The following is a 14,472-nucleotide window of genomic DNA, read 5'->3' on the forward strand; positions in this document are numbered from 1 at the left end:
CAACAACTTCAAAGCGTTTGAACATCAGGTTCCTAGCACCATGTTTTATCATTTTTGAACACTACTTGAATTCCCAACAGCTCCCTTCCAGTCTGAATAACTACTACCCAAAAATAAATATGCTGTAAACTGTTGATCTCTTTTCTCTTGACTGTTTTTGCCAAATTGCTTTCAAGCACCTGTGGTACTCTCCAGCTGCCACTGCAGCTCCTTTGCTTAATTTTGTAAGAAGAAACACACGAGTCATATGCAGTAAAAAGTAATCTTATCCTTGAATCCTTCCAGTAGCCAAGGCAGAACCGTCCTCTGGAGTGAACTGGTTATCTGTTTACTTGATGAATTCTGAAAGACACTCAGCTTCCATATCCCCTAGCTGCCAACAGTGGCTGAGCTCCCACCAGAGCTCCTGTGCAAATCAAAGTAAGGACAGTGAGGCATAAATTTTGCCCCTCAGTTCTATTCTGCAAGAGATGCCAGGCAGCAGCATTCAGCTGCTCTATTTTGTTGTTTAGTGCCTTGCATCATCATTCTGCTGGTATATACAAGCAGCGACTGTTTTCCAAAGGGAGACATGAGGAGCCAGGTTACAATGCAGAGAATGACACTCATTACTGTAAATTAAAATCCTTAAACAAATCACCACCAGTAAAACTATGTCTGTTTCGATTACACTCTTAGCTAGCACATCCAGGCTTTTCTTGCTTTGGCCAGAAATACTAAAGCCATGATTGAACTAATCTGTAATCATGTTGTTTATTTCAAATTAGAAATAATATAAAAAGCATAACACTGCGTATATGTATATTCATAGCACCATTGCAGACATCCAAAAGGAACTCTATTTTAACCCTGCTGCTTTGCATTTTAGCCTCATTTCTTCCCTTTTACAGGCTATGGTAAATACAATATTTGCTTTTAGAGTTCTGACTCTCCGGGGATTATAAAGGAAAAGTACTTAACACAGAGATTATCTTTCTGGTGTTGCACTGTACAAATGAAAATTGTTACATTAATGGCACTATACAGTCATGTTCAAACACCATTAAGTACCTCTCCAGAAAACCAAAGGAAAGGGAATGATGAACTCCAGCATAGTTCTGCCTCGACTTGCAAGTATATTTGTGTTTCTCCCTCCCTCACCATGCAAATAACTCTCTGGAAAGGAATCTTCAGACTTTCTTTCATTAACACTTTACAGCCTGCAATAAGAGTTACAGGAAATATTAATACTTATGAAGCACAGACAGCAAATTCTCTGAAGAATACAAACCGTAAAACTGTTACAAAACCTGCCTTTGAAATTCTGCCCAAATATGGATTTACACCATCAGCTCAAATTGAGACCCGCTTTCACACCTAAAAATCCCAAGCCTGAGTGTCTGCTCTGGGTTTAAAAGCATGTAACAAACTTCTGTCAAATACACTGAGACTCACTACTTTGTTCAGTTGTGCATTCCTCTTCCTCCATGGGTTTAAGGCTTATTTTTAGCTGCTTTAAACCCGAATGGGTCAGATGTGTATCTGCTAATGAGTATTGGTAATTAAGGCTTCAAAACACACAGCAGCAATCTAACACTTTAATGTTGTTGATATCTCTCTATATTTGTGTATATTTTCAGAGTGATGTCTGAGTCCTATTTGATTTAATTTCATTAAGTTCTTCAAGGCTAAAGTTACTTATGAAAGCTCAAAATATAACTAAGTGTAGATTCGTCACAAACCTTTGCAACTGTTCTATGTATTAGACTTTCAGTTAGCAGAAAACTATAGAGATTTATATCACAAGACTATAAATTCAGTTATATTTTTTGTATTTTGCCATGCAATAAGTGGAAAACATAAAAGATAATTATTAAGGTTATCATTAATATTATTTATATATTCCAGTGCTTAGAAATACTACAGCAAGAACATTTACATGTGCTGAAGAAGCTTGATTATAAAGCTTGGCTAAACTTATTGGAAAAGCTGCAATCATAGCTCAGTTACTTCCGAGAAAACATTTTGGGAAAACTCAGCACATTTCATTTTCCCCTCATAATTCGGAGATATCTGTCTGGCTTTGTCAAGTGCTTTGAAAGAGCATGCGAGGAAACTGGGAGTTTTACAGGTGCAAAATATGTCAAGGAATGTAAAAAGAAATGCTCTCCTTTCCCACAGATTTCAGTTTCAGTTGCTCACAAGAATTGGCCAGGCCTCTGTGAGGTCTGCTTAAACATAATTTCATTTGTATGTATCTGCTACCCCCTGCACAGCGTAGGAAATAAAGAAGAAGTGAAAGAAAGCCTCAGCATATTCCTGAAATTAATTTTCATGATAGGAGCAATTGAGTCCATCTACTAAGGTACTTATAATTACATTACATTGCTACTTGGAAGAAAAATGGCTGGCTATATTCTAAGAAAATATTAACCCCATCAGCCCAATCACAAATCACTACATTTAATGTATTCTTCCTTATATTAACACCCACAAGGTGCCCATTAGAGGCACCATCACTGCCGTCCTAAATCATTTCTAATTATCAGATGAGCAAAAACACGATGGAAATGTTATTTCACATCTTTGAATGAAAGGCTCTTTGCTTCCAAAAGACATGTCAGCACTGGATGATTTACTCCATGATTTTGTTTACTGCCTTCAACTTTCATTAGTGTTAAAAGAGCTAAGATTGTTTTCCTGACTGCTGAGATTTCCTAGGAGAGAAGAACCACACAAATACTGAACTCTCCACTGCCTGCAGTGGGCCAGGAAAGATAAAAGGTGAAAGGCAGGGTGCAACCTCCCATGGCTTTGCTGTTTTGGGTTGTTTTGTCACAGTTCTGGCTTTCTAGGGAATGGAGAAGGAAAAGGGCAGGAGCTGTGCCATGGTTTCCCCATGCCTCATCCTGCTCCTGCCTTGACATCTCGCCCCTCTCCTGCGTCAGCCTTCGTTCAGACTCAAGGCTTTTCATTTGTCCCACATTCCTGCCATCCCCCCAAAAATAAGCAGGATTTTTAAACACATATAGTGCCTGAACTCATTCTTTTATTCCCAGTAGGTGTCTCATTGAGGTTTTTTGTGTTCTAAAGAGTGATTGAAATTAATGCTTGATTGATTTTTTTAGTAAAATATATTTCATTACCTGATTTTAACTCTAAGATTTTGACTAAGTTTTCAAAAAAATAGTAGGAGCATTTTTCAGGAGTAAAACCTTCTAGCTGAAGAAAACAACGATTTCCTAAATCATCAGTCACAGCAAGATTTATATATGTTTAATCCCATTCAGACACACATTAATACCCTCTCAAACTAAAATAAAGAAGCAAAGTATGAGAACAACATATTACTAACAAGAGTAAATTAAAAGAATTAATCTGGTGTTTCATTCCTGGAATTTTTGTGCATGATAGCATGACAAGTCCCTGAGCATGCTGATCTCATTGGCTCTGCTTTGGTTTAGGGTTTGGAGCAGATGACCCCAGAGTTCCCAATTTATATTACTCAATGATCTAGATATCAGCACCCTGCAGAAAAATTCCTGGAGAAGATGGAAATTATTTACGAAATAAAGTGTATTTCCTTGGAGGAAACAGATTTTTTTTTTTTTAAATCAGACTCGATATAAATTTTTCTTTGTAATATTATTTCTTCCCTAGCAGTGCCATTATGCATAAGTGAAGCCTGACTCCCACACAGAAAATGTGGTACAGACACTGATCCCTCTAACCTCAAAAATGCTTCAAACTTTCAACTCTTTGCCCTTCAGCTCTGTGCCTGCTGCTTGCTCCATACACACCTATTGCAATATGTGATCAGGAAGCCCATGGTACCCATTCAATCATGGGAAGCAAGAGCTGGAATTTCTGGGGATGGCACTAATTTTCTCTGGCACTGGATGAATCATAACCCTTCAATATCTGGAAGAGTTATGATTCTATCTATCCATATCACAAATGTAACATACACCTTCTATTTAGAAGCTCTGTACATGATTCATTACCATGACACAGATAGATAAGAGAATCTACGGCTTTATTATCCAGGAATTGTACTATGGTGCAATATTTCACTAGAGAAAATTCAAACATTATTTTGCTAAACCTTCTCTGTGCCATTCTGCAATGTTGTTATTAACATTCACAAACAACAATAAAAACTTATGGGTATTCACAAGCAGTTGTTATATCAAATGATAAGACAATGATAAAGCTGAATACTATAATCGTAATTTGTGAAAATAGAAAAAAGGGTACCAATAGAAACCAAAATCACTTATTTAAACCATTATGAGGTACCAGAAAAAAGAACTGGTTTGACATTAAAATGAAGCAACTGGTGTGCATGGGTATCCTGAAATCAACAAGCCAAACACCAAAGCCAAGACCACTGATCTGCATCTCATCAGCCTTTGTTGGAGGGAATGATTAAAAGCTTCTATTTGATGTGACTCACCACAAACAAAGTATAAGAAAAAATACTGTAGTGCTTCCCACTGTCACTGCCCTCATATTGGTGGGTTAGAAAAAGAAGCAAGCAAGATTCCCCCAAGCTTCTCATTTTGATTGCAAACTAAAAACAACTTCCACAACCTCCTTTTAGCTTTCAGCCACTTGTCAATACTTTGTAAGAAATAGTAAATGATTTCCAGGCTGAAATCATCCATTGAAGACAGTAAGTAACAAGCTATGAAATTTAGTAACTCTCTTTCACCTCCTTCTCCAGGGCTGGCCTTGAGCAGGAAAAAAAACATGTTGCCAGAGAATCAGCTCTTCTGAAGCCTGTGTACTACATGCAATTCAAGGGCCAGACCATGCCTCAGTCCAGAAAGCACTATAAGGGAATACATTCTCTGGCCTGGTCTTCTATTTGAGCAGCTTGGGAGCCAGAAAAACCATCATACCGGCTGTATTCCTTCTGCACACAAACAGAACGGACACCTCTTATGTATGTGCAAACAAAAGAAGGGTCTATAAATCGTGTTTTCTAAATATCATTTTGTAATCTGCTTCCACTCAGAATACACAATACAGTCCAAAAGTGAAAAGATATACCTCATTTTTCAAAAATGAAAGGCAGTGATGACTTATTTGTATTTAATCTGTTGCTTACATTTTAAAAATGTTGTGAGCATTATATCCAAATAAATATTTATCACTGTAGTAAGCCTTCCTCTTGTTGTTTAGACTGTAAACCCAAACCATACCTTAACTACATATCTTAACTACAAACAAGCATCTCAGCAGTTCACTACACATGAAAGCAAGTCAAGCAAAAACCAAATCAAGCGTCTCCCATCTGAACAAAAATCTGGTGCAATTCACTTCAAACATGCTTCTCTCTTGGCTTCTGAAACACCACTTTGCTGCTCTCTTCTTGGTCCCCAGTTGCCTCTTTGCCAAATGTAACACATATTTATAAGAGGTTAAAATAGAAACAAAACACTACCAACAACCAACCAAACAACCCAACACTGCAGAAGGGGGAGGACAAACAGTGGAGCCAGCTGTAGCAGCTTGCTTTTACTGTCTCTCTGCTCTTGGGAAAATGCAATAGTGGCTTCTGAATATTAATTGAATAAGGAGCCGTGCAAATTCCAGCTGTTGCCCATGCACTGGAGTCTGGAAGACGGGTGTTTTCTCAGCCCCTGGTTTCATTCCCGGACTCCCAGAAACTCTGCGCATATGTAGCCCTGCGAGTTGCACAATTTGATTCTGTGATCCATCTGCGAAACTCTAGCTTCCCTGACTCCAGTGGCACATCAGAATTGTGGAAACTGTGACTGGGATAAGAATCATATTTAGTGAGGCTCTCCCCTACAAGCTGTGGGTACATATGGCAATAAAGGGACCAGGTTGTGACAGAAGAACATATGATGCAATCCCAAATTTTGGGAGAATGTGTTTAACCAAGCTGAAAGGCCATCAAGCAAGTTGCTGGACAAGTATTGCCTCCTGATTTTCTTGGGTTTGCTACTGAGTTACTCAAGCACGGGGAGTTCCAACACAAGTCATCACTGTAGATGGCAATTCTGTACTGCCAATGATGTCCAACATAAGGATCACCTGAAAGGACCAGGACACCACAGCTGGGGACCACTCACACCCAGACTCAGCTTGCAGGTGTCAAACCTGAGGGAGCACAAATCTGTAAGAAGTGTCCACGACTTGTTTTATGGAAAAAAAGAAAGGGAAAGAAAAAGAGAAAAGGGGTCTTTTTAGGTGTCCTGTGCAAGTCCCTGCATCACTGACCAGTTTGAACTTCAGAGGACATGTGGAAGTACCAGCAAGTGAAATCAGGAAGGTCTTTCAAGATTTTTTAAATGGCTGGGGTCTTTATCATGTCACATTTTCTGGGTACTAGTACAATTTAATTTGATTTTAAACTGTACTATTTGATAAAATGTCCTGTTCTTTAGTTCAGTGAAGTCAAGACACAATAAATGGATTTTTAATGGATGAAAGTTCAATTTCTCTGGCAGCAGAGGCACATGAGGAAAAAAGACACTATATACAAATGATGCACTCTGTGCTGACTCCTGACCCACACCATTTCATGACAGGTATAAAAATGAAATACTGGGGGTGAGAAGAGAGGGAAGAAAAAGGAGAGAGCTTTAAATGGCAGCAATGCTAACAGCCAAACAGCATATAAATTGTTTAGAAACAGGTTGATTTTTCGTTATAAAAACAGTACAGCTGAAAAAGAGCTAAGAATGTTATTTTTCTTTTCTTAATCTTCTTTTTATATGTTAGCTACTATTTCTATTCAGTGTTTGGCTTTCTACTTCTGAGTGTGTGGCTTAGTAAAGTCAAGTAAGGTGTTAGGAAGGGGAAGAAATGTAACGATTTTATTAATCTCTGTATTATGTGGTAGAATCCTTGGCAGAATATATGCAGACAATTCTCTTCCTTGTTTCTATTCAGCAGGAAATTAGTTCACCATTAGAAACATGGTTCAAGGCCATGTTTCCTCAGTCTTGTTGGAGAAATGAATCAGGAAACAAAAATAGCTCTGATGGTGCTCGTATTTATCAGGACTTGACTGAGCTGCATTAATTAAATAATGAATCTTTTACTGGAAATATGTTGCTCTGTATCTAAAGCTCTAAAAGACCATTATGAATTATTTGAAAGCTCCAAAAATACTTCAAAAATCAATTAAATGTTATTAAAACTGAATACAAATTAAAGACCAAAGCATGCATTCCTGCCTATTTACCTCAGCTAGTTCAACTCCAACTTTAAAACCTCTGCTCGCTTGCCATATACAGATTGTGGCTTTTAACATACAATGTCAACAGATTGCAACTGCTTACTCCTGCTCAGTGGCTCTGGGCTAGAAAATGCTATTTTCAGTGTTTTCCCAGAGAGAAGAAGAGCATAAGCATTTAAAGGTATCCCCACAAATGTTATGTTTGAAGCACTGTCACTAGATCTGCCAGTGGAGGCCTTCCCTTACCTCACTTATTCATCATGAGGCAATATTTAATCTTTCAGCTTCATTGAGGCAATATTTAATCTTTCAGCTTCATCTGGGAGGGGCTACTCTGCTGTTTCTGTCTTTGAACACCACTTGTCATGGTAATTAATGAATTTCCTATCACCCATTGCTCCTGCCAGATGTCCCCCCACCCTGCTGCTCCTCCTGGTTCCAGCAGTTGTGGGGCTTTGGGGTTGCCTTTTCCATCTCTGCATCTCTGCCATTTCTGTCCCTCAGTTTATTTCAGCAGACAAGACACTGGGCACACCCTGCCTGGAAAAGCTGACCCAAGGGGCTGGCATTGGCCTTTGGTTGGCCACATGAAAGTGTGTGTCCCTTGCCCTCTCCCATGAGTGCCCATGGCTTTTAAGTTACCTTCTCATCAACACTTTGTGATGAGGGAGAAAATTTGCTTCTCTGAGAGTGCTAAGCATGCCAGATCTGGAATGAACTGGGACTTTCTACAGTGAAATCAATAGCACAAAACCAATTTTGGGGGGCTCCTCTCATTGCCTTAGGACCCTCACAATCTTGTGATCTCACATGCCCCTCACAAGGAGTACTCTGAGGTTCCTATTTGTTTAATGACCTGTTTTCTCTACTTGATTAAAACATTTTTGAGCTTTTCAGTAGAACAGTCATATTTATCCTTAAACCTTCATTTCCCTAACAACTGCTTCGAATACATACTGTGTTCGATTACAGTAAACCCACAAACATGAAGTTCCCTTTTCAGATGTATTCATTTGCATCTCATGTTAAATGGTTTAAAATAGAGCCACATCATTTAAACATTAACTGAAAATTATCATTCTTAATTCTCTCACATCTTTATAAATTTTTCAGCTCACCTGTCTTCTATTATGAAATATAATCTGGGTACCTTTATTTTATTTATAACCAAAAAAGTGCAGAAAAGCTATGCATAAGCTCTGTCAATATTTTTATGAGGTTTGGTGCCTCCCCTTAGAGAAATTACTGAAGCTTTTTTCATGTTCACAACTAACTTCTTCACAGAAACAGTAATATCTTTTCCCCTGCAGTTACAGCCAACAGCAACCTTTAAATTGCTGAGGGAAAGACATTTTGAGGTTTGAGAAACACTGTGCAGAAGGCACAAATCGCTGTCATCCTTAGAATATCTTTGTATATCCTAACCACAGGGAGTTCAATCCTGAATTATTGCAAAAATATTATGCCAGGGGCTCCCTGTGGGCCTCTACTCCAAAAATAAGTATTGATGTAATGTGCACCTAAGAGTTCACAAAACACAGGTGCTAGAAGTGTCTGGAGCAGCCGAGATTCTTAGAGATGCTCTGGCAGTGTTGCAATATCTCTGTTTCTAGGTAGAAAGAGAGGGCGACACAAAATGAAATAAAATTGATCATTAGGCTAAGTTATGCAGCAAGTTCTAAGCCTGTTGTAGACAGTATTGTGCAGATCAGTGGTGTTTTACATTAGTAAGAAGTGTGGATAGAGTCAATGAATCCACATTGTCAGCAAATGGTAAAGGAATGGGGAAACAGAATGCTCTGGTGAGCTGCTGATCCAATGAGAGAGGAAAACCCCCATTTTTGCTGCAGTGCAGCACTACTAAGAGTTCTGGTATCTTTTAATTCTGAGCAGATGAAACCCACGGACATGAGAGGAGACCACAGTTTTACAGAAGAGAGCCAGTCTTTACTGTCATCCTTGATGAGAGGATCAACTGTGAGAAACCTCAAGTTTCCTCAAAATCCAAATATTTTTGGTTTAGAGAAAGCTTATAGTGGAGACTTGCTCCATTATTATTCTCATGTGCCATCTCAGTTTAAAGATGACAGGTATCCAGAACACTTAATCTAGAAGGGGCAAAAGTGTAACACAGTGTACTAAATATTTCACCACCTTTAAAAATAAACAGACCAAAGAAAACCTGCATATCATTATTTTGGAATTAAATGAAAACCAATTCCTTAAGAGCTTTAAACATCCTTTGTAATGGTATGTTTTGCTTTAGATATTAAACTTTCTAACTCTGAGATGAAGGTGGGGATTGCATATCCAGGAAAAAGTAAAAGGGATACTATACACACATTCCACAAATGGATTCAGTTTTGTGGGCAAATGTTACTCTTAACATTAGCAAAGCCAGCAATTTCTACAGAAATTCAGCCAATCAGTACATTCTCCACTCCAAAAAAAAAGGGAAATAATGATGAACTTAAAGTGCATTTTTCTCCTAGTTAAAGGCTGTACATGGTCAGATCTTTAACATCTGCATTTCCCAAAAGGACTAATTTTCTCTGCACTGTCAGATTTTGGTTATATGTCGTGCTATCTAAAACATGCAGAGCACAGCACTGTGTATATTCCACAACTAGATTCTCCAGGCAATCAGGTGCATTTCTGGCTTATATTCTCCTAGTTTTAAATGAGTTTTCTTAACCAAAAGAGTACTGATGTGGCTAACTGCTGGAAACATAAGCACAGATCCCAGTCCCAATGGTCTTTAGATCAAAAAGGAAACAGGTTAAACTGGCATCCTTGCCATGGACCAGAGAGTGATAAAAATTAATCTTAGGATTCCTGTTCAGATTCATTCTAAACCCTGTCAGACATACCTGTTTATTGAAATACATATCCACAAAAGTAAATTAAATAGAGCTTCCAAGCTGGTGTGCAATGCCTATCCTAAATCACCTGTATCTAAATTTTGCCCACTTGTCTTACTCCTGACTTTCACACTAAATCCCTGAAGGCAGCTGAGTTGGTCTCCTCCCTGCCCAAATACTAAATATCAGAACACAAGCTGACAGTCTTCCATGCATGAAAAATATTAAACTTTTTAGCTCAGAAGATTATATATGGGGCTTCTCAGAGGCAGTGAGAGTTGCTTTGGGGCTGCTACCAGGAAGATGATGGAACCTTGACAAAGCCATACAAGCCAAACCCATTAAATGTGGGATGCCACGAATCCCAGATTCCCTCTCTTCCTTCTGCAATGCAAGGTAGGACAGAGTAGTTCAGAGTCAGCACCTAACACATGGCACACCTGCATGCAAAACCCTTTAAACGTTTAAAAAGCCAAGTGTCTACAGGTAAGAGCCACTCAGAATTACAATAGTGAAGACTGTGATTGAGGACATATTCTCCCCAGCATAATTTCTGCCAAGAAGTTACTGAGATTACAAAATTGTTGGAAAGAAATTTTTGGAGGAATTGCTTTTTGGAGTCATCTTGAATTAATAATAATAGGTACCTTTCTGAGATAGCTGTTTTAGAGCTGCATACAGCTGGATGAAAACTAGCACTATGGTTCAATTTATTTACCATTAGTTTCTTTCTTTCTCTCTTTCTCTCTTTAAAGTCTAACACACAATTTCAGAATACTGTGAAAGCCTCCTTAATTTGCTTCTGTATTGTGTAAAGCAGATGTCCTGCCTTTGCAAACTGATTAGTAAGTGGTTTATATTATTCCAGTGGTTGTCATCATTATAGCAGAAATGTTGAGCAAGGCTGCTGTCTGCTGCTTTTAAAAACATCTAGAATGACAGACTGTCTCTTTCAGAAGTGATTCAGGTGTGCAAAACACACTTTTCTGGAGAAAACAGGCCAAATAATATTCTATGAGGCAGCCCATCATGTTCCAGGTAGAGAGGCATTTTCAGGATCACAGCACATAGAGTATAAAACCAGCACAGGCTCTGGACCGTGACTCAGGACCCAAATCTTTTTCCAGGCCCTTGTTCAGAAATTTGGTCTTTGACAAATCCTTTTCCTGATAAAAAAATCTCAGATGTATTATCCTAGTAGTAGCTAAAACTAGGCACTCTTCTATAGTGCCCACTCTTCTTCCATCACCTGTGAAAGGCCTCCATGGATGAACATCTAAGGTAGCCACAATTGTCTACAAGGTCCAGCTGGGTTGGGTCTTGTCAGGAGCTGCACAGGCAGCTTAACATTCAAATTAATTGTTTTTGTTGGAGAGGGTGAAACAAAGTCTGGGTCTCTTATATGTTTGTTCATCAAGCGACTGAAGTTGATTGAGCTCTCTGAACACTAGTGCACTAGAAATTAATGCTAATTATAGCTCTAGAAGGTTAGATATGTTAAATCTGCTTCTAGATGTCCTGACAGTATGAAAAGCAAAAAGATAGGTGGGCATTTAGTTGATTCTAAAGATATACTTCACCACTGGCTCATCACATAGGAACCAATAAGTTCTTCTTTTTCCATGTCCAAACTTAGACTGCAGTAGAGGTGGTTACAAATACTGAAATCCTGCAAGAACCACAAATTACTACTGCAATCATTGCAAAATACAGCCATGTGGTTTTTGCTTCTGCAGGATGTGACAAAAAATTCTAACTTGCTCACTTTGGGGCACAAGTTGTGCAAACCTCAAAACAAGGGCATTTTGTTTGGGGTTTTTGGTTTAACTTCACACAAAAGGTTCTTAAAGCAGGAGGAACTGACCTCTTCTCTTTTGTCAGCATTCAAATTTCCTGACTGCATTGTTAAACAGAGAGAGCCTGTGTCAGCACACATTCACAGGGTAATTTTGGTTGGAAGGGACACCTTGAGGTCACCTGGTCAAGCCACCCTCAGAGCAGGGCCAACTAGATCAGGTTGCTCGGGGCTGTGCAGATATTTCAGCATCTCCAAGGACAGTCCCTCTGGGTTCCTGTTACAGTGTTTGACTACACCATGGTGAGAGTTTTTTCTTTTATCAACATTTGCCTTTCCAAGCTAACAGCTTGTGCTTGTTGCCTCCAGACCTACGTACTCTGTGCACCTCTGTGAAAAGAGTCTTTCTCTATTGTATTTGTAACCTGTCAGTAAGTATTTCAGAACACCTTTAGGACTTCCCTTTCCCCTTCTCTGCCAGAATAAGGCAGTCCTTTGAGCCACTCCTTCTGCATCATGTATTCCATATCCCTAACTACCTTGGAGTTCCTCCGCCAAACTCCCCGCAACAGGGGGGAAACAACAATTTCTTGTGCTGGGGAGCTCAAAACTGGACACAGTTTATAGATGTGAAGTCACAGGTATCAAACTAAGAAACAAACCCTTTTCCTGGCCTGTTGCCTATCCTTTTAGGACACCCTAATATTCTCCTTCTGTGCTGCAAAGGTGCAAACCTGACTTCTATGCCACTTTCTGTCCAGTCAGACCCTCCCCCTGGGCTCTTCCTACAAGGAAAATTATATTTAAGTCCCATGGAAAGACATACATGCACAAAAGGTTAGACAGCTTGCAGTCATTGTTAGAAACAAAATAAACCCATAAGCACAATATCTAATGTCTGTATGATGAGATCAAGGGCAGAAGATCATAGAAACATAGAAATTAGGTTGGAAGGGACCTTTAAAGACCACCTTGTTCCAACACCCCTGCCATGGACAGGGACACCTTGCACTGGACCAGGTTGCTCAGAGCCCCATCCAACCTGGCCTTGGACACTTCCAGAGAATGGGTTGACAACAACTTGTTTGGGTAACAAGATGCCAAGCCAAAGCAAAGTGTGGCAACACAACTCTAGGTAATTAATTATAAAATTTGGACAAATATTTTCACCACATACCTCACACACAAAATATAAAATTCAATTATCTTGTCTTAGCCTCTAATTTGACTCAGAAATACACAGACTCTATTATTTCAAAGGCACTTTAGGACAATAACATCAAGACAAATTATTCTTCTTAAGACAAAGCAGAAGACACTCTCTACCCCTTACACAGAAGTGAATCAAAGGCCCAGATTCTGACACACTCCCCATCTCAGCACATTTTCAAAGTAGAAGCACAGAGCCAAACTTGGATTTTTAAATGAGTCATTCATAACCAGCAGTTCACAGGATTTTCATCTTGAAGCCTTTCAGAAGTATCTTTAAAAAAAGAAAAAGCATTTTCTGAAATACTTCAACAGAATTTTTATCTTGGGACTCCAAGAAAGCATTAGGAGGTAAGATCTCACAATTTTTCTACCACTACAAATGTCCTCCCCATTTTAAAGACAAACAAGCTTTCCAGTTACATACAAACCCAAGAATAACTCGAGCTGCTAAATCAAATTTCTGATACATAGGAAAATAATCTTCAAAATGTATCAGAGCAAGCCAAACAAATTCAGTCCTGCCTGCAGAGGACTAGAAAAATTCAAGAGCACTGTTGTTTACCTCAGATTACCAATTTTCTTTAGAAAACCAATTTCTCAGTGAGAGTGCAAACTTGTTCATCTACTGAGGTAGATTCAATAAGGGTAAACATATATTTTCAAGCATCCCTTAATCAGTTAAAACTTCGGTGGTTTTTGGTTTGGGTGTTGGTTTTTTTTTGGTACTTTGATAAATGTTACAAAATTATACCCATGAACCATTTTTGCTCTTCCCTTCTGTTAGTAGCTAACCTGAGCTGTATTGCAGGGCTGACACCAAAATCTGCCTCCTAATATTTTCCTAATCTAGCCTGTTCCAAGATCAGCCTCTCTGCAGATGCACGTACATATGTGCGTATATATGTATAAAATACACCCAAACAACCACTTCCACAAAGAGCATACACCTTCTTGGCTGACAAAACTCTGACTCTTTTCATTTAGGACTATGAGAAAGAAGCTATTCTCTGGACGTTCTTCTATTTGTAAACAACATACCTTTAATAAAAAAAGCCCTGAAATTTAAAGACTACCATAAAAAATGTCAACATTTTCACTACCCTTTTGTTTCAAACAGCACAAGTAGCCAGCCCAGACATTTCAGTGCAGGCATTAAATCCGAATGCCTTTTGAGGCAGAATTCTATGAATGCACTCTGGCTTATAAAAAATGTATTAGATGATAGCTCTGAAAAAGGCTCTGAGGCGTAACATGGTCTATCATGTTGTGCATGCATGAGTTAGCTTTTACAAGATCAGAACCAGAAGTGAAGATGAATGCTATTCATTGTAAGCCCAAAGCTTTGGAAGTTCAGCATCTCAGCGCTCGGGGGTGAGTACTAGAGCTATTAAAAAAAAAAGCACATTCTT

At 38.9% G+C, this 14,472-nt stretch overlaps 1 protein-coding gene across 12 annotated transcripts in view; it reads right to left on the minus strand.

Moving 5' to 3' along the window:
* Nucleotides 1–14,472, minus strand: part of CELF2 (CUGBP Elav-like family member 2) — a 541,755-nt gene that overhangs the window by 146,879 nt on the left and 380,404 nt on the right. The window lies entirely within an intron of this gene.

This window comes from Pseudopodoces humilis, chromosome 5 (assembly GCF_049639895.1).
Source record: "Pseudopodoces humilis isolate 2021_Gansu_Grassland_sample_001 chromosome 5, ASM4963989v1, whole genome shotgun sequence".
In the NCBI taxonomy this organism is placed as follows: Eukaryota; Metazoa; Chordata; class Aves; order Passeriformes; family Paridae; genus Pseudopodoces; species Pseudopodoces humilis.